This window comes from Magnolia sinica, chromosome 12, assembly GCF_029962835.1.
Source record: "Magnolia sinica isolate HGM2019 chromosome 12, MsV1, whole genome shotgun sequence".
NCBI lineage: Eukaryota > Viridiplantae > Streptophyta > Magnoliopsida > Magnoliales > Magnoliaceae > Magnolia > Magnolia sinica.
In genome coordinates this window covers 77,753,282-77,780,674 of record NC_080584.1, presented here as the reverse complement: position 1 = coordinate 77,780,674, position 27,393 = coordinate 77,753,282, and the positions used below count along the sequence as shown (strand labels likewise).

General features: G+C 40.2%; 1 pseudogene; it reads right to left on the bottom strand.

Moving 5' to 3' along the window:
• Nucleotides 1-617: 617 nt before the first annotated feature.
• LOC131220283 (G-type lectin S-receptor-like serine/threonine-protein kinase At1g11330) lies at nucleotides 618-27,393 on the bottom strand (annotated as a pseudogene).

The following is a 27,393-nucleotide window of genomic DNA, read 5'->3' as shown; positions in this document are numbered from 1 at the left end:
CATTATGAATTTTGGATGATACTTTGGCGAAGTGTGGATATATATATATATATATATGTCACAAGTTGGATTTGGAATTTGGGAAGTTGGCCTCATTCGCCAAGTCTAGTGTGTGGCGAGGAAGCTGGAGCAACTTGGCATCGGTGATTGGGAAGTTGGAGAGCCCAATCACTGGTTTTATGGCACGGCACTAGGTCTTTTGCAAAGATTGATTATCATACAATATTACTAGGGTGCGATGAAATAACATAGTTCACAAGTCTTCCACGTGACTTATGCCTCTTTAGTCTCCTGCTCAATTATTTGCATATAATACCATGTCCATTCAAATATGTACCAAGCATATAGAGATTGATCGCCCTTCATTCACAAAAATACTTGGCTCGTTAAATTACCCTATCACATGTTGCCTCTCAAAATTACTCTTGTTCTCTTTACTATAACACTGTGACTATAGAGCATACTATGATTATTTGATCGGCAAACTGATGTCATTCCCCATCCATAGTTTGAGGGGAGCGTGAGATAAGCAAAGTAAAAGCCCCACAAAGATTATTGTTTAGATTTGTTAGCCGTAAAACATTATATATATGGCATATAATTTGCTAGAGATTAGGTAGTGATTAATTTAGTATCTTCATGTATATATACCCATGTTGGGGTTAGTAAATAACATATAAATTTCTCCCAGTTTTCTGGTATAATTGTCTTCTTGACACAACCCTAACTATGAGGGCATTTCAAATCATATAATGGTCAAGAGTCTGCATGTAAAGACATGTGGTCCACCCGGTGCCCTAATTGGATGGATTTTTTGGCCAATGACATAAATTCAGTTGAGTTCACTTGATCAATGGACTGGATCACTTACAAGTGTGCCACATTAGCACTACAGAGAGTCAGGTCCAAAATAATACTATTACAAGTAGGTGACATTTATGCGTTATCGGCCCTGGATGATGGTAACAGTGACTTCATTCACTGAGCATATTTTGCAGCTCCTTTGCGATGAATCTGATTCCAACGGGCTTCTCCTTTCAGTAAACGCAGGTTGTTTTGGAGTTGGAAAATTTGCGATATCGCTGCCAAGCATGAAAACTACAGATGCCATGGTGGGCCTATCTGTCGCAAACTGTTGCACACACAAGAGCCCTATATGGATGCATCTCAGCACTTCAGATTGTGAAAATGGGCCTCTCAACCCTGGATCAATCATCTCCAACACCTTGTTTTGGTTCCACGGTAGCCATGCCTGAAACAATAACCAAGCAAGAAGAGTGGAAGATTTAACATATATTGCCGAGGAGGTAACGTTATTTGTAAGGCAGTTTTCTTATGGAGAGATCAACAAGGTGACCAGGCCATTCATCATGTAGGACCCACTTTGAACATGCCCAACTACAAAAAACAGGATGGTCCACTCAACCTAGGGCAATGCTTATCCATGGTGTGACCCAGTCCTCTCTCTCTCTCTCTCTCTCTCTCTCTCTCTCTCTGGTAAGATAGATGGAGGCTTGAAATTCCACTTACATGACCCAACAAGCTTAGAGAGTCTTCATGGTGAAAAGATCCAGAGTTCCTCTTACCACTCACAATCTCTAACAACAAGACCCCAAAGCTAAAGACATCAGATTTCTCGGAAAACCGTCCTTCCATAGCATACTCCGGGGACATATAACCGCTGCATTTAAATTATTTCAGTTAGTTTCACCATGTTAGGAATGTGACTCTCAAATAACCCAGACTAACTAATGTAATAGTTATTCAGGTTAAGAACCAATGACATGTATGCTGTGTTTGGATGCACAAGGCAATTGAATTGCCAAAAATTCAGTTCTGTCGAGGGGAAACAATGAAAATCGATGATGTCTCCTGCCCACGTTTGGATGTGCCATTGAATTAAATTGCAATAGGAATTTGTCATCAGACCCTCAACATCAATCCTTACAAACGAATTTGCCTTTTTTTCACCTTTTCAAGGTAATACTGATTGCAAATTAATTCTGTAGTGCATCCAAACACAACCTAAGAACTAAGAATCAAATTTAAATTATCATAAATGATGTCATTTATCAACATACTATATGAAATGTAAAACATCTGATTGATGTGACAATATGAAAGGGGAATGATCCTACGCAACCAGTTTTGGACACGATACGGTGCAAATGAGGGTTGTCCTTCTGTTCAATACAACTTATTTTCACTGTATTATGGTGCAAACTAGTTGTATAGCATCCTACACTGAATCAAATGCAATACAACTTATTTTCACTGTATTATGGTGCAAACCAGTTGTATAGCATCCTACACTGAATCAAATGCAATACAACTTATTTTCACTGTACTATGGTGCAAACTAGTTGTATAGCATCCTACACTGAATCAAATGCATGGATTCATAAAGAAGAGACAGCTACTTACTAAGTCCCCACAACCCTGTTAGTTCTTGCTAGATTCTGATCACCTCCGAAAATCCTTGCCATACCGAAATCTGATATTTTTGGTTGCAAGCCTTCATCTAGTAGAATATTACTCGCTTTGAGATCTCTGTGAATAATCTTCAATCTCGAATCTCGATGAAGATAAAGAAGCCCTCGAGCAATCCCTTCCACAATGTGGAAGCGTTTGGCCCAATCTAGTACTGATTGTTGGCTTGGATCTATTAAAGATATGACATCAAAACCTTTTTTCAGTGGCCAAGATATGCAAAGTAGTAATGGGTATTTAGCTTGTACATGGAAGGTACATTTCAAGTGATTTAAACCATCAATCTGAGGTCCCTTACTGTGGACAGAACATGCACTGAAAATCTCCCAGATTAGAAAAATCCAAGCTATCTAACCTTGGTCCATTCACCACGGGAAATATCAAATCAACAACGATCAGCGATCTTTCAGTGATCTTGACTGTTGATATGATGGGCCTCATCATGAATGCCCCAAACTCACGAATTGGACGATCTTGGCCATTGTATTTTTGGCTGAGGGTGATCATTCATGTATTTTGCTAGATTGCCAACAATTGAAGTATCCCATCTTGGAGACTTTTGATGCATGGGTCATTCACTGTGGGGCCCATAATACATATGTTTATGATAATCGTTCAATGGGTCATTTACTTGTACAAACTGAAAACCACGTGATATGTGTAAAGGACTGAAATCCTCAAAAACGCCTGTTGTACATAGCCCACAAATGAGTTATATTCCATCCCCTTCATCGGGTGTGCGCCAAGTATCTCAAGGTGTTTTCCGGGCTGCTCAGGTATAACATTTGTTGTAGAGGATTCCAGTCCATGCATGGTTTTAAGACTTTGGTGAATCTGATGTGAATCGAGTCACAAGGACTGGGATGACTCGGGCTAATTCAGTGTCAACTCGGGCAAGTCTCTACTCGACTCGGTCGGAGTCACCAAGTCTTTTAACCATGGGTTAATGGATAATAAGGCAGCAGAGGGAGAGGGATCATACCAAAGAGAAAGACATCCAAGCTTTTGTTGGGCATGTACTCGTATATCAACAGCTTTTCTTCTCCTTCAATGCAACATCCCAAAATCTTAACAAGATTCCTGTGTTGGAGCTTGGATACACTACAAGAAAGAGGGTTTTTAGCGACGAAACTTTTAGCGACGAAATTTTTTTTCGTCGCTAAAAGTGACTTTCAGCGACGAAATAAATTTTCGTCGCTAAAAGAGTATCTTTAGCAATGAAACTTTTAGCGACGAAAGTTTTCGTAACTAAAAATCGTGGACGAGACTTTTAACGACGAAAATATTCGTCGCTACAGGATCCAAACATTTTTTGGACGATTACTTTTAGCTACGAAACTTTTCGTAGCTAAAAATCATGTATGGGACTTTTAGCGACGAAACAGTTCGTCGCTAAAAGTAATATCGTCTCTAAAACTTTAGTCGTTAAAAGTGTTGTGTATTCTAGGTTGAAAAAGGTGGCCCTAACTTTTAGCGACGAACCAAAACCGTTGCTAATAATTTTTTTTAGCGATGAACATTTTCGTTACTGAAAGTAATTTCCAGAAGAGTTTTAGCGACGAATATTTTCGTCGCTAAAACATCTATCTTAGTTTGAAAATTTTGGCCCTGACTTTTAGCGACGAACCAAGACCGTCGCTAATAATATTTTGAGTGACGAAAAGTTTCAGTAGCGAAAGTAATTTGTAGAAGAGTTTTAGCGACGAATATTTTCGTCGCTAGAAAACAAAAATTTTGGCCCTGACTTTTAACGTCGAACCAAGACCGTCGCTAATAATTTTCCCTCTCTTTTAAAAATTTTCCCGCTAAGAGTTTTAGCAACGAATATTTTCGTCGCTAAAAGAGTTGTGAAAATCTTAGCCCTGACTAGTAGCGACGAAAAATTGCGTCGCTAAAAGTAATTTCCCGCTTTTTAAAAAATTTTCCCTCTAAGAGTTTTAGCAACGAATATTTTCGTTGCTAAAAAATAGAAATTTACTTTCACCGACGAAACTTTTTGTCGCTAAAAGTGTTTTGTATTTCCGTTCTTTTCCTTTTGGCCCTGACTTTTAGTGACTTTTAGCGACAAACCAAAACCGTCGCTAATAATACTTTTAGCGACGAAAATATGTGTCGCTAAAAGTAATGTTGCTTTTGAAGAAAAAATAGGAAATTTGAAATTTTTGAGAAAAAATTTATAATATGAGAAGTTTTTTGAGATTTTGAAAATAAAAATTCTAATTTGTATTTTAATTTTTTTGAAATATTTTATAATAAAAATGATATTTTATTAAAAGAGTAAAAAAATATACATTTTGGAAAAAAATGTTATTTTTAAATGTAAATTGAAATTTATCTGTGAAAAATAAAATTACTAAATTATTAGGGAGATCCACTAATTGAACCTTTAATCAACTCTTTTTGGACAATTTAATCAGTTCAAATTGAACAGTAAATAACTTCAGATGTTTAAATCAAATTCACCAATTTCTCCCAAATTGGATCACCTGCCTTCAAATTTTGAAATCTAACGTTCAAATCCTTGAATTTGGTGGGAAAAAAATGAAGAATCAAGCATTTCTCACCTATTGGCACTAATTTGGTACGATTTGAACAAAAAAATGGAGCAAAATGCAAAAATATGACATTGAGAAAAACTTTGACAATGTTTGAGAAAAAACTTTGAAAACAAAATGATGCTCTTGGAAAAAAAAATCAACATTTTTAAATTTTTGAGGAAAAAAATTAAAATATAAGAAATTTTTTAAGATTTTGAAAATAAAAATAAATAATTTGTATTTTTATTTTTATTTTTTGAAATATATTATAATAAAACATCATGGTGATCCATGGGTTTGCCATATCCCGGGACAAATTCATCGGGTTTGTTTGGCTCGTTTGGCATATCATGGGATTTTACCATCCCATCCCTCCTAATCCCTCTTAATCTGCTTGGCCAAACAGGCCCTGAATGTATTTGGTCTATCCATGTCATCCATCCATTTTTCTGTCTAATTTAAGGAGTTGAGCCCAAAAGATCAAGTGGATCATATCACTGGAAACAATGGAGATAATAATTTCCACCGTAAAAACCTTTCTAGGCCCCACAGTGATTTTATTTGTCATCCAACCTGTTCATAAGATCATACAGACATAGATGAAGTTAAAACACAAATATAAGCTTGATCCAAAACTTCCAGGGCTCCCAAGAATTTTTCAACTGTAGATGTTCAATTCAATTGTTCCTGTTGTGTGGTCCTTATGAACATTGGATATGCCTCATTTTTAGTCTCAATCCGAAAATTTATCTGTTAAAATTAACGGATGGAGAGGATAAAATACATAAATTATGGTGGACCTCACAGAGTTTACTCATAGTGAGTTACTCACTACGCAATCCGCTTCAATGGTAATAAGCTATATGGGCCAATAGAAGAGTTCAAAAATCAGGCAAATCTAAAATTCAAGTGGGCCACACGTCAGACAAAACGGGCAGGATGGAACATCCACCATTGGAAACTTGGCAGGACATCGGGATGATATTTGTGCCCATGGTTTTATTTGTGTGGTGATAACCTTATTAACGGTTGAGATGATGTATAAATATCATAATGGGTTCTAGGAAGTCTCAATGGTGGACGTTTCCATTCTCAGTATTTCACTTGGAGTGGCCTAACTTAGTTTTGAACCTGCCCGATTTTTAGACCCTATCCCATTACGAGCTTGAGAAAATCATGAACAAAGTGGTTTTGTTACTGCATTTCTGTGGGCCCACATAGCTTCTGGTCACAAGAACTTCCCATGATGCATTTCGTCATCCATCCCTTGGCATGCATTTTGCAGTGAGGATTTTGACAACTCACGGTGCCCCTTATCAGCATACGTTGCTGGGGTGGGTTTTCAATATGTTCTGCTTCCTAAACTATGATCTCCCCTGTTTTTGTTATAATCATGCCATAGATGCTATGGTAGCAATGCTTCATTGTTGATCCTAACCTATCATGCTTGGATTCGAATATGAGCCATTTGATCTTTAGTTCTCAATGTTCTAAATTTTCTGTCCTAGACAATCATTAGTTCAGCGAATGCTTCTTATTATACACTAGAATATGAACAGTTTATTTCATCATCTAAGATGTATTTCGAGTTCTAAACCCATCCTCGATGGCTATGGTATGGTGGGCACCATTCTCTATCAAACCCTTATAGCAACTGGCGCAGGTATGGACGTGATGAGGTCGATCACTGTCTTCCTCAAAGTGGATAATTATTCCAATTCCACGAAGTTTTTCTATATTTTTCATAAAGATTCCTCGAATCCACGAGAAAAAATAGAAATAAATTCTAGTAAATTCAAAAATAGCTTAATTGATGATAAAAAAATGGAATTACATGGGTTTTTAATTGTCACTTGCACAATGTGATTCTTTACAATTATAAGCAAACCATGATAATCCTAACAAATGGATGAATCGAAATGTTGATTGGACCTATTTTTGTGTAAATGATCTTGACCGTCCATTTTTAATTCCATTTACCGAATGGTCAAATTTACTAAATCAGTGTGATATTTTCATGGTAGTTCTTGAAATATTGATTATACCTGATGAACTGTATTGATCAATGGTTTGGACTGTCTATGTTCTGAATAAAAATGGGTACACTATAACTAATTGTGTTCGTAGGCACCGGAGCATTTCTAAATAAATAAATAAAAGAGTCCTTGTGGAGCAACAATATTTATGGGAGATGTGTTGGTGTTCTCTCATATAAATTTTTTTTAAAAAAAAATTAGGGCTTGATACCAAAAATGAGAGGTATATAAATCTCAGGTGGACCACACCACATGATAACAATAGTGATTGGATATCCACCATTAAAACCCTCCTAAGGTCCATTGTACTTTTTATTTGCATCAAATCTATTGATTAGGTCATACATGCCCGGATGATGGGAAAAAGAAATATCAGATAGATCCAAAAATGTATATGGCCCCCAAAAGTAACTTAATGGTCGACGCTCATTCAACACTGTTTCCTATAATGTGGTCCAGTTGAGATTGGGATATACCTCATTTTTTGTCTCATACCATAAAATGATATGGAAAAATAGATGGACGGCAGGGATGAAACACATACAACATCGTGGGGCCCACACAACACCGACAACCAGCCACGGGCGTTGGTGTCAGCGCGAGTAGAGAGAAGGAGATATACTCTCCTCTGTCTCTCACTCTGTCTCCTCTCCCTCGCGCACCCTCTCTCTCTCTCGGTCTCTCACTCTCTGTCTCCTCTCCCTCGCGCACCCTCTCTCTCTCTCTCTCTCTCTCTCTCTCTCTCTCTCTCTCTCCGTCCCTCTCGACCGCGCCCTCTCTCTCTCTGTCTCTCTGTCGCTCTCTCTGTCTCTCTCGGTGCTCTCTCTCGCGCATCCTCTCTCTCTCTGTCTGTCTCGGTGGATCGGTGGACCGTGACCGGGTATCTCTCTCTCTCTCTCTCTCTCTGACCGTTCTCACCGTTGACGAAAATCCCCAATTTCTGGATTTTGGGATTCGAAATCCCTAATTTCTGGATTTGGGATTCGAAATCCCTAATTTGCCTGTATGGGATTCGGATTTGAGGATTCAGAATCGAAAATCCCTGATTTTTTGATTTTTTGGGGATTCATATCTGAAAATCCCTAATTAACAGATTTATTAGGGATTCATATCTGAAGTGGACGCAATGTACTTTAATTTGATTCTTCAATAATATCTGTTGATCTGTGTTGCGTCATAATGAGTGGTGTACCTTAGCAAGCAATTTTTACCAAGGTGGTTTTATTCAATGCTAGCATGCTTTCAAAATTGTTTTTTTGTTTGTTAGCCTTTCCCCCCATTTACAGGTTCAAATCAATCTGTTGTATAATGACATTGGTTCTTTAGGTCTTTAAGATTATATTTTCCTTGAAACTGTGGCTATTTGGCACAAATAATTTTGAGCAAGAATCACATATGTCCAGCCTTTATTCATATTTCAGGTATATAGGTATGCTGTCTGATGTTCTGAAATCTCAACATGAGGAAGGGGAAGCTTACTTGTCTGAAATTGATGTTTGGCTTTCCTCCTTTTCTTTACATATCTTCAGGTAAAAGATGATCTAGCTCCATTTGTTTGTGTGCCCGCACACATGCAGGAAGGAGTTAGAAGATGTGTTGTCTATAGATGATCTCGAAAGCCTTAAAAACTTGCCAATGGCTAGTTTTGAGTCAGAACTTTGGAAAGTAGTTGGCCAGAATCGTTTGCCTGAAACAGACAGAAGAAAGGTGATACTTCTTGTTTGATAACTGTCATTCTCATTTACATGCTATGTCGTATCCCATTAAGACTGAGAAGTCAATCTCAGCATTATTAACCTTGTGAGGATGTTCATTATGATTTTTGTTTTTGTGTATTTGCTAAGTTGTCCATTTCATTGTTCAAGTGAGCTTGCTTTGGAAGCTTGTTAAAGTTCCACATCCTGAAAATGTAAGAGCTCAGGAAGTGCTTGTGCTCTTCCTTCTGTCTACTGGAATCAAGAACCCAAGTGTTGAATTGGGTGCAAGCAGTTTGAAGTCGAAGAGTGCACTACACCAAAATCATAATCATTATCAAATTCTTTTTTTTTTTTTACAAACATCATGTCAGACTTCTTTTTTACTCTGTTCCATTTTTCTGTTTGATTTTTTATGTCCAGAGATACAGGTTCATCAACGAAAGAATTCCATTGATACATTGCTTGCCAAACAGGCTGTCCTTGTGGATATCTGTACTATGGAGGTTCAAGGGTGGACCTCACACCCCCCAAGTTCAATTGGATATGTTAGAATGGAAATATATAACCATAGTTTTTCTTTTCGATGTTTTCACAGCTGTACGGATCTACGGCACCATACAGTTATAAGTAGATGGTACTTCAGCAAATTGTCTCTAAATAATTGATATCAACTGAGTCCTCTTTTAGAGGTTGTATTTCAACCATAGCAGATCCTGTCAATAGGCTTAATATATAAAGACCCATGCATCTGTTATTCAAGAAACATGGTGGAAATCAAAGCCTTTGGTAGTATTAAATGACCATAAATATCAGTCAGGTGGTATTCCGTAGTTGCATATTTTGAGGAAAATGCTCAACCAGGTTCTTTAGAGATGGTTCAGGGAAGATCACTTTTTGTTTTCCAATAGGCTTTGTTGAGCTGTATGTATGGACTTCTGGAGTAGACTATGATGATATTTTGACTGAATTGAGTCAGTTTTCTTGTTTCCTTTCATAGATTTGATTTTCTATTGGCGTGATGGCTTTAGAGCCTCTTTGGTGCAATGCCTTAAGAGTTTTGTGGCACAATTCCACATATTTATCTTTTTATTTGTTGTTTTGTCATTACTGTTGGCTGTTGCTTCATGGTAGATTTGTAGTCAATGTCTAGTATGCAGCCTGAAATTCGGAGAAAAAACTCTGAAAAGATTCCTTTGCATGTAACTGTTAAAAAAAGATTCCTCTGCATATGAGATAAAAACAGAGAGGGGCTCCACTTCATCCAGTGTAGGGTATATGAAAGTTAAAAAACCAGACATTGGACATTAGAGAAGTAAACTTGCTTTATAGGGCCTTCTCTTGTAAATGGTTAGGTAAAATTTTGATCCTGTGTGAATGGTTGGGGCTACCAAGTATGTTGCGAGGAGAGTTTGGTACAGAAAAAACATTCGCCATCATATAATATTCTTCTGGAAGGCTGTTGGAAAAAGTTATAATGATTTTTCTGCAAGTAATTTTTCCAACCTGCATTTCTCACCCCTGAACATTTCCCCAAGGAAGCCTTGAGAAGTGAATGAGATGTTCTATGGCATCTCCCATCAACATCTGCCTCATCAGATGATTGTCAAGCCCAACTTCTTTCCCTTCTGAGTCCTGATTAGAATACTCATAACCATGACAAATTGGAAAGCCATCCTTAGTAATTTCTCATTTCCATTGTATCATGATCCGATCATTATTGTTTTGTGCACATTGGCTTGTCTTTTGGACACCTTGTGATCTTTGCCGTGATGCAGGGTGGCAGACAAGGACTGGGGAGCTGATTTTAGGAAGCTGTCTGCTAGTGCAGCTCTTGTTGGCCTTACTTTATGGTTTGACCATATGCAGGCAAGTCTTCTTTCACTAGCTACATCACTAAGCGTTATTTATTGTCAAGGAAACCAGTGGTGGATGATGAAATGATTAAAATCATGCTTTCTTTAAACTAATGATATCTATCAGAACATCTTCTCTTGCATTGAGAATGGCCTTGACTTGATGCTTTTATCGTCCAGAATCATGTAGATCTTGCTCATCTGGATGATATTTTTTCCCCTTTAAATATCTTGGAGCTGATCTTTTGTGTTGCCTTGCAAACTTTACAGGTTTCTTATTATTTTAACAATCCAGATGTCACAGACAGTGATTTTCAAGGTTCCTCCTGCCCTGCAGATATGTTTTTTTTTTTAATCTCAAACTGCAATACATCTTAAGTAGCAGTTGTTGCCAATGGAATGATATGCATGACTAGGACCCTATAATTATGATCATGATACCACTATGTGCAGGAAAAGGGTTTCAGCTCAGGTGATATCTTTATCAAAAGAGTTGTCGCCAAGGTAGGGGACTTTGTCGATGTGAGTTTCCCCTCCAGCTAATTTTTTTAAAATCACTTTCATTGATCAAGAATGATTCAATATGCATTTGATTCCATACTTCATTTTCTAATGCTAAGCATCGGACATGCATGTGTTTTGCCTTTTGATAGGTTTGTGATGGAAAATTGATGGTGAATGGAGTAATCCAAGATGAAGATTTCATTTTAGAGCCACTTGAATATGAAATGGATCCTATGGTAAGTTCTCCTTTTGAACTTTGCAATATATATAACTTAAAACTTGGCAAGAATTTTCAGATTGTCTCAACGATTTTTTTTTTTTTTTTTTATAAAAAGAGAGGAAGAAACTAGATCAGTTTTTGGTGTGTTGCTCATGGGAATTCAGGAAGCAATGGTTCTGTGCAGATTGGTTTTTTAAAAAGTGATGAGCTGAAATGCTTTGAAACTTTTGCTGACTTCTTGTAACTGATCCTTGACCTAACATGTATGATGACTGAAGCAATCATGCTGCTGAAATGCTTTGGAACTGTTGCTGAAGTCTTGTAACAGATCCTTGACCTAACATGTATTGTGGGCAAAACAATCATACCACCTAAATGCGTTTAACTTATTTACTGTGAGTTGTATCCGGATTATGTGTAATGAGTAGTATTATGAGTTTTGACTAGGAATTATTTTGTTAATAGGCCTTTACTACATAACCGAGAACAAATATTAGACACTGATTCGGAACTAGAGAGTTAAAAGAGGAGGAAGTTGATCATGGGATATGTATCATTCATTTAACAAAACTTTGCTTAGTTTTTCATGAACTCGTCCTTTTCTTGACTTTGTTTGAGAGTGATTCTATAGGCCACATGAAGTGATTTTTTTGCAGGTTCTTTGGGTGATTTGCTAATCAATCTGTTTGGTAAGATAACCTGCAAATCTATCAGTTGTGTCCACACCACTGTTTTGAATAGTGTCGTAGCGTAGTAGCTACGATGCTAAAGTTAGCAAATAGCGTAAATCCCTTGTGGCGTATGCTATAGGGGTCGCAGCCTATGTAGCGTCATAGTGTACACTAGGTTTTTTTGTATTTATTAATGATAATTATATTTTGTATTTAATACTTGATTTCTTTTCATACTTGTGACTTAGTACTCAAGAAAAAGAAGTACCATGGCATACCATAGCATTCACTCGAAACTAAACAGCCCCTAAAGTTTTTCTTATTTATATAATATGAATGGCGCGTTTCCTAATATTTTCTTGTTTACTCCAAACCTTTGCTTAGTTGTTCCATGTAATGGCTCAATAGGCCCCAAGGTTGAGGGTTTGAGTTGGTGCTAACACCATCAAAACTTATTTAATATGAATACAATCAACTAAAAACTTTGTAAAATTGTCATGCGATTCTTGCATAAAACATATCTAGATTCTAGACATGCAGGCCCATTTATAGAAACCCTCTTTATGAGCAGTTTGGATCCTTGAAATTGGAAACTAAAGATTTGAGTATAAATAAGTTTTAGTAAAATATTTCACTTTATAATTTACCAAAATCCACAATCTTGAAGGGCTAGTGGTTTGATGCTTCGACATAAAATAAGAAACCAATCTGTTCATGGTTCATGATATATGACTTGTGAGAGAAAATAGGAATAAATGGAATAAAACTGTAGTGGAAGACATGATCCATGTGACAATTGGAAGCTGAGGCAATTATTACACCATATCTTGATCAGCATGCCTGTAGATGTGTGGCATAGTCATTTCCTGAACTCAATCCATGTCAGGTAACTTCTTACATGTATCTGACCAAACTTAAACATGATAACTTTTTCCACATTCCTCTAACCCCAAAACAAGCATAAAACCAACTCCACTTTCTAATTTAGGAGATGCATGGATGAGAGGATCTCTACCCTATGCTTCCCATCTTAGTACTTCATGCTCATCTTCTTGCTCTTTTTTTAATATTGAAATCTGGTCTCTGATAAAGTACAGCTAATTGTTCTCATGATTTCGAATCAGTATTTATTTAAACAAATTGGATGTCATTCCTATCTTTGTTCTTACAGCAAGATGCATTTTTATTTTCTTTTATTGCATGCTCTTATTTTCTGCTTGTGTGGTTGTCATGAAAAGCGGGATGCTGCCACTGCTCCAAATGTTGGGGATCGTGTTCCGTATGTTATTATTAAAGCTGCAAAAGGTGCCAAGGTAGTTGGTTATGTGATGCTTGTTCTTTGTGAGTTGTTTTTTTTCTGTGTTCGTTGGTAACGCTTTCAAATCCACTGGTTCATAATGAAACAGGCTTATGAAAGGTCGGAGGATCCTATCTTCGTGCTAGAGAATAACATTCCAATTGATTCCCATTACTATCTCGAAAATCAAATTAGCAAGGTGTTATTTGGTATTTCCTTCAAGATTTACTTCACTACTTTCTTTGATTGACCTGGTTATTGAGTATTTTCCATGTTACAGCCGCTTTTGAGAATATTTGATCCCATTCTGAAGAATGCGGAAAAGGAACTTCTCCATGGCAGCCACACAAGATCAGTTTCCATTTCAATTCCTTCAAACAGCGGTATCATGAAATTTGCTAAGAAACAACTTTGTTGCATTGGCTGCAAAGCTCTAATCAGGTTAGTTTCCTACATTTGCTAAGTTATGGTCCTAGTGCATAATTGTCAATGTATCATGTGTATGACATTCACCCCCTCCAATAGGTTGGTCCGGCCATGAAGATCACCTAGCACATAAATCGGGTATATCCACTCATCAGATGTGCCACACATGTACTTTGGATCGGCTGAGCGGTTGTCCATTGTTTTTTGTGGTTTGGCCTACTTGATTATTTGATCAACCTGAAATTTGCATCAGGTGTTTTCATGGAGGTGCCAACCTTTTTGATTGGTTGGATGTTAGACACGCTTGAAACATTGAATCTTATGTGCTGGTTGGTCAATAACCAATAGTCCAACTAGTTGCACATGAGACCTCGTGTGTATCATCGTCATCATCATAGCCTTCCCTCAGGTATTTGGGTCAGCTTTGTGAATCTCATTTCACCAATCAATCCTAAGGCTCTATGCTATGCAACTGAACAAGCCTTCATATACTTCCTCACCACCTTGATCCAAGACCTTTTTAGGTCTTCCTGTCATATTCTTTTTGAGGCCTTTCAACTCCTATCATTATTCCTTGCTGGAGCTCTCTAGTCTTTGTTGCACATGACCGATCACCTCAACCTGCTCTAGATCATTTAATTTCTTATTGGAATTATTCTTATGCTGTTCCAATGAACTCATTTTTAATTCTATACTTTCGTCCCAAGCATAGCCAGTCAAGTAGCTGTCTTATGAAAATTTCCTAGTTTCATTGACATAGGAGCCGATCAATTTCCTTGTTTCATAGACATTCCCATGATGAAGGGCTTGATCCAAAATGACATAGGAGTCGGGAGGAACACTTGTTTCATAGACATCCACCGATGGATAAACGAACTTATATGTATTTATGCGTGAATGAATGTGATGTGGATAAGATTGTTTGTGTTTGGATGAATGTACTTTTATGTTTGGATGGATTTACTAGTTTGGGTTTATATGGATGTGAATGTGAATGTGAATATGATGCATTATACTATATAACAGGTGTATATCAGGAAAAATATGATGAAATATATTATAACAGGTGTATATCAGGAAAAATATTTTTTTTGTGAAATTTTGTGCCGGAATATTGATTTTTTAGGCAAAAGTTTTGTAAGTATTACTAGAAGTGGAACGAATATTTTTTAGCAGCGAAAATTTTCGCTGCTAAAAGTCTTGTAAAGTTTTTTTTTTAGCGACGAAAGTTTTCATCGCTAAAAGTGGACCGAATATTTTTAGCAGCGAAAAGTCTTGTAAAGTTTTTTAGCGACGAAAATTTGCGTCGCTAAAAGTGGAATTTAAATTTTTGGCCGCGAAAATTTTCGCTGCTAAAAGCCTCATAAAGTTTTTTTAGCGACGAAAAGTTTCGTCGCTAAAAGTGGAACGTAAGTCTTATGAAGTTCTTTTAGCGACGAAATTTTCGTCGCTAAAAGTGGAACGTATATTTTTAACAGCGAAAATTTTCGCTCCTAAAAGTCTTGTGAAGTTTTATTAGCAACGAAAATTTTCGTTGCTTTTCGTTGCTAAAAAGATTACCTTTGGCGGCGATTTAAATTTTTCGTCGATAAAACCCTTTTAAGCTGGTGTTTTAGCGACGAATTTAGCGACGAAAATTTTCGTCGCTAAAACTTATTAGCTACGATATTTTGGCTTTTAGCGACGAAAATTTTCGTTGCTAAAAGTGGGATTTCTTGTAGTGATATCAGTTTAACCTCGTTCTTGAACTCTTCTAAGCCCTGTCCAGAGCTCTTTGAGATCCTCTTCACAGCTATTTCCTCTCCGCTTTGCAAATTTCCCTAATGACAAGCATAAAAATAAGAAAAAATAAATAAAAAAATTTAGACTTTTGGTGTGTTTTAATACTACATGTGTAGAAGCAATAAGGATTGACCACGGGTTAGGTCAGATTCAATCAGGTCGATCCGGATCGGATCCTGCAGTTCCTGGACCCAAGTCAAGTACCTTTTTTAAAAAAAGGATCTGGACCATTCCTCATACCTCGCTTTCAAGTTAGGTCCAGTGAGATCCTAGTCAAAATGAGGGAACTCATACGGTCAGGCTTATTTTAATAGATGAATTAGATTATACACATTGACGACATTTTGATATAAAATGGGCTCTCTTGGGGTTGTTTGGATAACTGCATTTGCAGGTAAGCCTATAAACACTTTTACAATGTTCCATGTATGTAGTTAAAACTCATTAAAAAGTCATGCTTCATATTACAAGCTAAAGTCTTTACGGCCAATGCCATTGTACATATTATAATACCATATGGTTGATACCCACTCACGATGTGTAGGGCCCACCATGATGTGTACGGTACATTCAATTTATCTATGGTGTGCTTTCCTTGATCATGTCAGATTGATAATCAGTTGGACCACACGAGAGGAAAGGATGAGTGGAGGACATCCAATCCATCCGGTGTGTACATGCTTTGATACTTTCCTACGAAAAATCAAGTCGTTTTTATCTGATTTGTTGATTTTGGTGGGATTCAGTACTCCTAGCTTAATATATTGTAAATATCTACTTTATATATTGTAAATACATTACAATGTGGTCAAACACAATCTATTTACCGGTAAATAGAGTACCACTTAAAAGTCAAACGGAATAGCATATATATATATATATATATTTGTGTGTGTGTGTGGAAGTCAACAAATCTCATCTCATAGCCAATATAATTAATGTATAATATTACTATTATAATTAATTGGACCTAGCCCAAATTTATTTAGACTCATTTTTTAACCGAGTCCAAAATAGCATACCCAAAGAGGATTGGATTGTTAGGCTGACCCAAGAAATTGATCGTGGACCGCTAAATTCGGATCAGGCCCATCGGGTCCTGGTATCTGTGGACAGCCCTACAGTATGCATCACCATATCACATGTGCCATCTGAAAACCCATGTGGGACATCCCGGCCTCCCATCAACTCGGCCCCTATGTGCACTTACCCCGGCACAAAGATAAAGCTGACCAGATGTCAGCTGGGCTACAAATGAACGGCAAAAAGAAACCATGATACGTTAGCAGCCCAACTGTTTGTGGGGCCCATGTGATGAACAGCTTGGATATTACTCCCCCGTGCCATGTTGAGAATATGTAGCGTGTGGAAAAAATGAGGTAGAAACGTGTGTGAAATGTTGTATACAGAAGGAATAGGAATCCTACCTTGTAAACAGGACCAAAACCTCCTTCTCCAAGCTTATTTGCATGACTAAAATGGTCTGTTGAATTTGCTATGATCCTGAAATCGAACATAGGTAGTTCCGGGCCTTCTGTTTCGTGGACCATGCCTCTCAGTAATATATCTTCGTCCAAAGAATTTCTACATGCCTGCTCTCTGCTCTGCCTACCTGACTCTAGAATCAGTTAAAAATGAAGAAGAATAAGTTCAATATGAATTAGACAGATCTACTAACTTCATTTCATAATGATTGTATCAACTTTTCCATACAAGGAAGCCCATGTATTCGAGATTGAAGCTGTCCATAACCATCTGATGCCTTCTGTCTGATCAGTTAAATCCTACCAGTACATGGTATGAGAAAAGATATTAGCCATATTTTCCAAGTCATTCTTTTCTTTATATAATCAGAGCCCGTTTGGTCCATGGACTAACATTTTTTAAAGGCTTGGGATCCACCAAATGGACGGCTTGGATCTGCAACACATGTGCCACATTGGCACATTGGATGGCTTGTAGGTGGCTCAGTTATACAAACGTTTGCGCTTAATTAGCTAACCGCTGTATACATTTACCTCTTTGTTTAGTCGTCCACCTCCTATAAATGTAGGCACACAGAACAATGATAAGTAGTCCTAAAACCACCATTACTACTATGATAATTGCCTTAATACCTCTCTTTCCACCTGCAATTGAAATAAATAAATAAATGAGTGCCAATTTAGAAATGTGAATGAAGAGATGACAAGTCTCAATGGGCCTGGCTGGTTATGGGGCTTTCATGCATGTCCCACTTCGGGCTGGCCTTGTACTAAAATTTAAGCCGGTCCATTAATTGGGCCTGGCTTAGGCGGTGAATAAGACTGGTCAGCCTAACCCAGCACTTTAGGATGTCAAAAGCATTTTCGTTATATATCATGCAAGGTGAGGCACACTTTGGGGGCGTTTGGATCATAATTAAGAAGATAATTATGTTTGATAAACAACATATTTATTAGCTTCTCCTCTCTTTCGTTTCTTCTTATGCTTCTCTTCAGCGACTTGTGAAAAGTAGAAAAGTTTAAAAAATTAACTAAAATGATTAAGTACTTCTAAGTAAAAAAAGTTACTTACAACTAATCATAAACCAAAATTAACTTATCTGAAGTAAGTCACCAATATACTACTGTAAAAGTAGACAAAATAATTTACTTGATGGTATCCAAACGGCCAACCCCCCTTTTTCTTCTTCTTCTTTTTGAACAGTCCAAATATTGCACAAAAGTGGGTATAGCCATCTCAGGATGTCTATGATTATTAGTGGCCAGGCTCGTACCTGCTTCTTTAGCCCATCACGGCCAGAGCCTGGGTCAGGCCTAGGCTTCACTTTGCTCGGCTTGGAGGGACCTTGGCCCTGTCTTAATCATATTCTACAGCGAACATGTTTTAATTAGGAAAAATTTCGAGGAATGTTAACTCATCTTAATACAACTCCTTCCAGAGGAATTCGACCATCTGAGCAGCTCGCCAGACCATCCCCATCATCTAGAAACTGTGACCCGAAAACGAAACTGATTGGACGGTCCACTTGATGGGAATATGTCCCACTTGTCCGATCTAGTGCATACGATCATCCAGTCAGCCTGATCTTTGGATCACCACACAGTCATGGTGCAGAGTGCCAGATGAACGGTACAGATATTGTACATGTCAGACGTGTTCCCATACGACTCGCGTCCAATAGGTATGAGTCGTGTGAAATTGGCGTACTCCCAAAGTCAAGATTTTGACTTTCAAATGTAGGAAAACGAAGGACGCGATTTGACTAGTGACCCCCAGCTGGCTGATGTCAAAGCTACGTGGGATCGACCATGATTTATGTGTTTAATCCTTGCCGTCCATCCATGTTTTCAGCTTATTTTAGTAAAGCCCAAAAATGAAGCAGATTCAACAATCAAGCGAACCACACAACAGAAAACAGTGAAACAGTGAGGATTGAATGCCTACTGTTGAAAACATTTTCATAAGGTCTGTGTGACCTTATCAAAAGTTTGGATGACAAAAGTTTGATAAGGCCTTAGGAAGTTTCTAATGGTGAACGTTCAAGTTTTCCTTTGGTTTGGTCCACCAGTGATTTAAATCTCCGTCATTATTTTGAGCTTGTCCCCTAAAATTAGCTGTAAAAAATGGGTGGACAGGGTGGATAAAACACATACATCATGGTGAGGAACACATAGCTAGCTGGCCAGGGTTGGGTCACTTGCCAAACAGCCGCCAAAAAGGAACAAGACTTTTCAACGTTTGCCTGCAACGCAGCCAAGAAAGACTATCATGCGTGACCCCACTGGCCTAATACATAGTAACAATTCGATGATCTTAATCCCCCATCCTTTCAGACCTATTTCAGATTACCTCTGCAAGACAAGGGACGGCCACCATGCGTTCACCCCACTGGGCCAACACATGGTGGTGATCCAATGATCTTAATCCCCCATCCTTTCAGACCACATAGCTTGCTGGCCAGGGTCGGGGTCACTTTTGATCAAATTGCCCTGTTCTTTTTGTTACCGTACATTTGTGATGGGACCACCAAATGAACGGTTCGGATCTTGTATCCGTTCCATGTGTTCCCATCACGAATCGTTTGCCATTGTTTCATGTGGCGAGCTCCACCTGAGAGATGGATCTGCCTCACTTTTTTAACTCATGCACCTAAAAAGAGAAAGAAAAATGGATAGATGGCGTGGATAAAACAAATGCAACATGGTGGGCCTATAGGGCACTGACCAGTAATGATCCGACGGTCAAAACCGTCCATATTTTGAGAGCGATTTTATATGACCTATGCAAGGCCAGGAATTCGCCAGCACGTGTGGCCCCACTGGATTGACACAAAGTGATGATCTGATGATCGAGACCATATATCAGATGACCTTTTTACTCTTCTTACACGGAAGAAATGAATTTATGATCTGATAATCTCAACCGTCCATCCTTTGAGAGCTAATTTGCATGCATGACCTATGATCCAATACTCAAGCTGAAGGAATGATCCTGATCATTGAGTTTTGGAATCAGTCGAGTTTGAGTTCATTGAAAATTCATAAGGTAGCTCATTCAGATCATTGGGTTACCTCTAAATGTGGGCCCCAGTGGAACCCAATGGAGCCACACGAGCCGTTGATCATGACAGGAAAGAAAAATAAAATAAAATAAAATTCAAGAAATATCAAATGAAAAATGTTTAACTAGAAAGAATTAAAAGAGAGTTAGGCATACCGAGTTCGGAATCTGCCAGACGGATGTAAAGATCATTCTCTCCACCAGAGCTGAATTCTTCAATATCCATCAAATCTCCACCCCAGTTCATACACCCAATTCCACCAACATAGGCGTGGGCGATACAAGAACAGTTCTTCAGACAGTCATCTTCGCAGGTCTTTCCATCACCCACGCCACGCTTCCAATCTGAAAAATCTGGCATTTTCACTCCTCCAATCTTCAAAAATCCATTTCCTTTCCCTCCACTACTACAATTCAACTGGGCTTTCCTTACACACCCACCGGACCAATTCCCGCTACTCCACTCAGCAATCGACTTAGGCTCGAATCCTTGCATACAGACACATATCTGCGAGCCCGAGTCCTTGCAAATCCCAAACGGCCCGCACAGGCCATAAAGGCCACACCTCGTACGCATGTGCGTCCACGGAATGGACCATTCCTTCCTTTGTAGGTTCCAATTCGACGTCTTGAACACACCTGACCATTCAATCCACATTCTTGTATATTCTTCAGTGTAGTAAGAATATGTGAAGTAGATTGTCTTCTTCTCTTCATCTGTAACCAAGTTGGGACCGTTAAGGTAGACGTTGTACATGTACGGCATCCCAATGTGATGTAGAGCAGGTCGCGGACAGTTACATGGCCAAGATGGATCAGAAAAGGCCCGGTCGACGACAGAAGTGATCCGGACCATCGAACCTTAAATCGGGCGTATCTTGCAATCCGGAATGAGTTATCTTACGTAAAATATATGATTTTGGGGTAGAACGAGCTACTGAAGCCAACCAACCCTGCTACGCCGGGTTGCGCAGCCCGGAATTGCGAAAAACCCCTGAATCGATGGTCATTTCCCCGTTTTAATTTCGCTTTTACTATAAATAGTAAGTGTCCTATTTGGCATCACCAAACCGTTCTCCTAATTATTCTAAGCTCTTTTCACGTTGGGCGCAACTCCTAAAGCCCGACGGATGAAGAGTTATAACCAAACTAAAACTTACTATTTATAGTAAAAGCGAAATTAAAACGGGGAAATGACCATCGATTCAGGGGTTTTTCGCAATTCCGAGCTGCGCAACCCGGCATAGCGGGGTTGGTTGGCTTCAGTAGCTCGTTCTACCCCAAAATCATATATTTTACGTCAGATAACTCATTCCGGATTGCAAGATACGCCCGATTTAAGGTTCGATGGTCCGGATCACTTCTGTCGTCGACCGGGCCTTTTCTGATCCATCTTGGCCATGTAACTGTCCGCAACCTGCTCTACATCAGTCTCCTCCACTTCAAAAGAACTCGTCCTCGAGTTCTCGTCATGCTCTGGTTCATGATACTCGGTTAGGTCCATGACATTAAAAGTCCGTGAGATGGCCATGTCATCTGGGAGATCAACAACATAAGCGTTGTCATTGATCTTTCGGATGATTGGTACCGGTCCAATCTTCTTATTTTTCAACTTGTTGTACGTCCCGGTTGGAAATCTCTCTTTGCGCAAATGGACCATAACGCGGTCGCCTACCTCGAACACTTTTTGTCGCCGATGCTTGTCCGCTTGTTCCTTGTACTTCTCATTCGAGGCATGTATCTTGGTTTGCGCCTTCTATATAGATGCCCAGTCTGCCATATGTTCTGCCGCAATGCTCGTGCCTGGGTGCTTGGGCGGAGGGACCAAGTCAATTGAGTGGCGAGGCACTCATCCGTAAATAATCCGGAACGGTGATTTCCATGTCGAGCGGTTCACCATATTGTTGAATGCAAACTCGCTTGAGACAAGGCCAAATCCCACCGCTTCTGGTTTTTCTCTGAAATACAGTGAAGGAGGTTTCCCAACGTACGATTCACAACTTCGGTCTGCCCATTAGTCTGTGGGTGGTAAGCACTGCTAAATTAAATTCGTGTATCGAATTGATTCCATAAAGTCCGCCAAAAGTGGATAATGAACTTCGTGTCACGATCGGAAGTAATGGTCTTGGGGACCCCGTGTAGCCATACGACCTCCCTGAAAAATAGATTTGCCACGTGTGTTGCATCGAGGGTCTTCTTGCATGGGATAAAGTGCGCCATCTTGGAGAAACGATCTACCACCACGAACACCGAATCCATGCCGCGTTGTGTTCGTGGGAGACCAAGCACGAAGTCCATTGATATATCCTCCCAAGGACCATTAGGCACAGGTAATCGGGTGTAGAGGCCCATATTCTGAGATTGTCCCTTGGAGGTCTGACATACATGGCAACGTTGTACGGCTTTTTCCACATCGAGTACTAATTGCGGCCAGTAATACCGCTCTTCCACAAGAGCTCGCGTCTTGTCTCGTCCCAAGTGTCCACCGAGGCTACCTCCATGTAGCTCCTAAATAATCTGCTCCCTATGCACAATCGATTCCCTTTGAAGAGAAAATCGTCCTGTATATGAAGGTCACTGGGGTGACCTTCTTGACACTTCATCCAAGAATCTTTGAAGTCCTCATCCTCGGCATACAGCTCCTTGAGACAGTCGAAGCCGACTACCTCGTTGCTCATTGTTACTAGTAGTGATGCACGACGGCTAAGTGCATCAGCCACCTTATTCTGCTGCCCTGACTTGTGCTTCAGAACGAATGTGAATTCCTGTAAAAACGCAACCCATCTAGCATGCACACGATTCACGTTAGTCTGACTATTAATAAACTTTAATGCTTGATGGTCAGTGTACAAAACAAACTCTCTTTGAATCAGATAATGCCGCCAATGTCGCAGCGCCTGAACAACTGCGTACAACTCAAGCTCATAAGTCGACCACTTCTTTCGGGCTTCGCTGAGCTTCTCGCTGTAGAAGGCTACCGGCCTGCCTTCCTGTGATAATACTCCTCCAATTCCGACATATGAAGCGTCACACTCAACCTCAAACAATTTGTCGAAATTAGGAAGCACCAAGACCGGTGTTGTAGACAAACGATGTTTGATCTCATGAAAGCTCTTATCAGCTTTATCGGTCCACTGGAACGGTCCTTTTTTCATGCAATCTGTTATAGGCGCGACTATAGTGCTAAAATCTCGCACAAATCGACGATAGAAAGTCGCCAACCCGTGAAAACTCCTCACCTCATGAATGTTTGTCGGGATCGGCCATTCCCTAATAGCTCGCACCTTTTCATCGTCTACACGAATGCCTGTGGACGTTACAACAAATCCTAGAAACAATAGGCTGTCAGTTAAAAAACTACACTTCTTCAAGTTGAGGTACAACTTGTTAAGTTGTAGGACCTGTAGCACCTGCCTGAGATGTTTCTTGTGTTCCGCCTCATCCTGGCTATATATCAATATGTCTTCAAAATATACTACCACAAATCGGCCAGTGAACGGTTTTAGAACTTGATTCATCAAACTCATAAAAGTACTTGGTGCGTTCGATAGGCCGAAGGGCATGACCAGCCACTCATACAACCCTTCCTTGGTCTTGAATGCCGTTTTCCACTCATCACCGGGTCGAATACGAATCTGATGGTACCCGCTCCTTAGATCTAGTTTAGAGAACACCTTGGCCCCTTCTAACATATCGAGCATGTCGTCCAACCGTGGTATTGGGAACCGATATTTGATGGTAATTTTGTTGATTGCTCGGCTGTCGACACACATGTGCCAGCTTCCATCTTTTTTTGGCGTTAATAATGCTGGTACGGCACATGGGCTCATGTCTCTCTCAAGAGACCCTTACGGATCAATTCCTCCACTTGCCCCTGAAGTATCTCACACTCCTTCGGACTCATCCGATAATGAGGGCGATTAGGCAGGCTAGCCCCAGGGACGAGGTCTATGTGATGTTGGATGTCCCTCATGGGGGGCAATCCATCAGGTAAATCCTCAGGCCAGACTTCTTTGAATTCGTTTAGCAACAGTCTTAAATTTGGAGGGATGTTTGAGGGTTCCTCTTCCTCGCCCTTCACCACTACAGCGTATACCTCGCCGGTTTCCTTGGATTCTTCCATAAAATTCCGAATGGTCAAGAGGGAACTCCCCTCCACTTTAGAGGCTTCAGGGTGGTTCTCTGGTGCCATAGGGGCAAAGATTATTTTTCGACTATCCTTGACAAATACGTAAACATTATCTCGTCCCCGATGGGTCGCATCACGGTCCGACTGCCAAGGTCGACCGAGTAACATATGACAAGCTTCCATATCGACCACGTCACAAAGTATTTGATCTTTATAATTTTTGCCAATTGAAAAAGAGATAGTGCATTGTTCAGTTACCTTGGTCTCATTCACCTTTTTTATCCAGCCAATTGAGTACGGGGAAGGATGTTTCATCGTTGGTAGCCGCAACTTGTCCACCATCACTCTTGAAACGATGTTCTCGCTACTACCACTGTCTATGATTACATCACAGACCTTTCCATTGACGGTGCACCGAGTTCGAAATATATTGTATCGTTGTGGATGTAATTCCTTTCGTCGGGCATACAGTAATCGCCTCACAACTAGAAATTCGCCATGATCCTCGCCCGTCATTTCATCGCCACCTGCTATTTCTTCAGTGATTTGTTCATGTTCATCAAAGCGATGGTCTTCTTCTACGGCCTCATCTTCAGTGCCCCCTTCGTTTATAGTCAAGTGTGTTGCGGGACGTTGAAGACAAGTGTTTGATAAGTGGCCTGGTTGGCCACAGTGGTAATAATTGTTCGACCTTGGCTGAGCATAAGGATTTGGAATCCTACTCGGACTCGCTGTTGTAGGTGTTGCACGTTGAGGCCTGGATGAGCCGCTCCCCGTATCACGGTTTGCGGTTGTAGGAAGTTGAGGTACTAGGTCTTTTCCTCGTGGCAGCACTGGATCCTGCGTGGGACCCGTCATGGGGGGTCGAGTTGAAGGATATGGACGAGCAGGAGCTCTTGCAAGTTGTGTTTCTGCCCTACCCGCCAATTGAACTGCTTCATCCACAGTCCCGACTAGGTACATCTGAACTCGGTCCTGAATTGTCGGTCGCAACCCATCTATAAATCGTGCCACCTTCTGTGACTCAGATTCTGACAGATCGTTTCGTGTAGCTAGCCGTTGGAATTCTTCAGTATAATCTGTGACTGTTCGATTTCCTTGCCTGCAATTTTGATATTGCTGGAATAATATCTGCTCATAATCACTGGGGAGAAATCGAGATCGAAGAAGACGTCTCATCCGTGGCCATGATGAGATGGGCGCCTTGTTCTGGCGAGCTCGTGAGAGTTGTAATTGTTCCCACCATGCAGAAGCACTAGATCTTAATTTAAACGCTACCAATTTTACCCTTTTATGATCTGGCACGTCCATGTAATCAAAATATCTCTCTACTTCGGCTAGCCAATCGAGAAAATCTTCTATACGTAATAAACCGTTAAAACTAGGAAGTTCAGCCTTACCTCGATAGTCTCTTTCAGCACGATCTAGACGATCACCTCCATGGATTGGTCGTCGCGCAAAACCCTCATTAAGGTCCTCGTCGCTAGAACTTGAATCATCTGGTGTAGCCCTACGGTTTGCCACTGGTAGTGCTCTACGAAAATCGGGGTTGTGTCGTACCGCGACCATGGGTGGTGGAGCCACCACGGGTGGTGGAGCACCGCCTAGGGCTCGGGGCGGAAGTAGCGCATCCACAAGATGGTCGAGAGTTGCCTGCAGCCCTTGCATGGTCAACTGACTCTCCCGGTGGAAAGCTTCCATTCTTTCCGAAAGATAACGAATCCCTGGATCACCGTCCACAGGATTTTGATTCATACCTTCGTTGTTTGCCATCGGCCCGAGGGGAATCCTCGCTTTGATACCAATTGACGCAGGGATGAACGTGATGAGGATAACTACTCCGAATCCACGGAGCTTCTCTGGACTCCTCACAGAGACTTCTCGAATCCACGAGGAAAGAAAGAAGAAAATAGAAATAAATTCTAATAAATTCGAAATTGATTAATTGATGAATAAAAACGAGTTCACAACCCTTTAAATAGGGGTACCAAGCAATGGGAAAGAAATCAGAATCAAACTACAACTCAAACTCTTAGAATCCGCGACTTACTATAAATAGTAAACTTACTATTTATAGACGGTCGTGATGTCTACTAGTGCGCAAGGTTTTCGGCCAAAAATAGTAAGTGTCCTATTTGGCTTCACCAAACCGTTCTCCTAATTATTCTAAGCTCTTTTCACGTTGGGCGCAACTCCTAAAGCCCGACGGATGAAGAGTTATAACCAAACTAAAACTTACTATTTATAGTAAAAGCGAAATTAAAACGGGGAAATGACCATCGATTCAGGGGTTTTTCGCAATTCCGGGCTGCGCAACCCGGCATAGCGGGGTTGGTTGGCTTCAGTAGCTCGTTCTACCCCAAAATCATATATTTTACGTCAGATAACTCATTCCGGATTGCAAGATACGCCCGATTTAAGGTTCGATGGTCCGGATTACTTCTGTCGTCGACCGGGCCTTTTCTGATCCATCTTGGCCATGTAACTGTCCGCGACCTGCTCTACATCACAATGAATATCCTTCCATTCCATTGCCCGCTTCGCCAGTATCGGGCCGAACCATTCCATACGAGCATTTGTGGTATCATATGAAGCTCAAGGCCTAAAGTGAAACTCCCCAGGGAAGGATCCTCTTCGCCCTTCCAAGATGTTAGAATCGTCCTCTTCCCTGTCTTTAGATCGGCCCTGAGCTTCATCAGCGGCAGGAACGAATCCGTTGGATGATCGAAGCTCTCCCATAAGATGCTACTATTTGAATTTCCAATCCTAAGAATGAGATTGCCTGTGTCTTCAAGCGTTGCGGTTGTATCGTTCGATGCGGTGGAAGTGCCTGATGACCAGAGACTGTTTCCTCTTCCATCTAAAACCGCTAGATTGCCGTCCCCACTTACCGCGAAAACTCCAGATGAATCCTTAAGTGGGTTTTCTCAGTTGGCCACCCAAACCACCGTTTGGGGTGGGACGCTGTGGTACCATATCCCGATATAGCGGTTTGTGGAAGTTCTTGGACTGAAGAATCCCAGTTCAAAGACCTCACCGGGCGAAAGAAGGGTCTGGCCCTCTTTGATTGGTTGTGTGGGAGTAATGGTAGATATTGCAGTGCAAGAAGGAAAGAGAAAGAGAAAAGGAAGAAGATCTTTTACACTTCTCATGCTTCCAACAAAAGCCATTAATCCACGAGAACTGATGCTTTTTTTCTTTTTTCT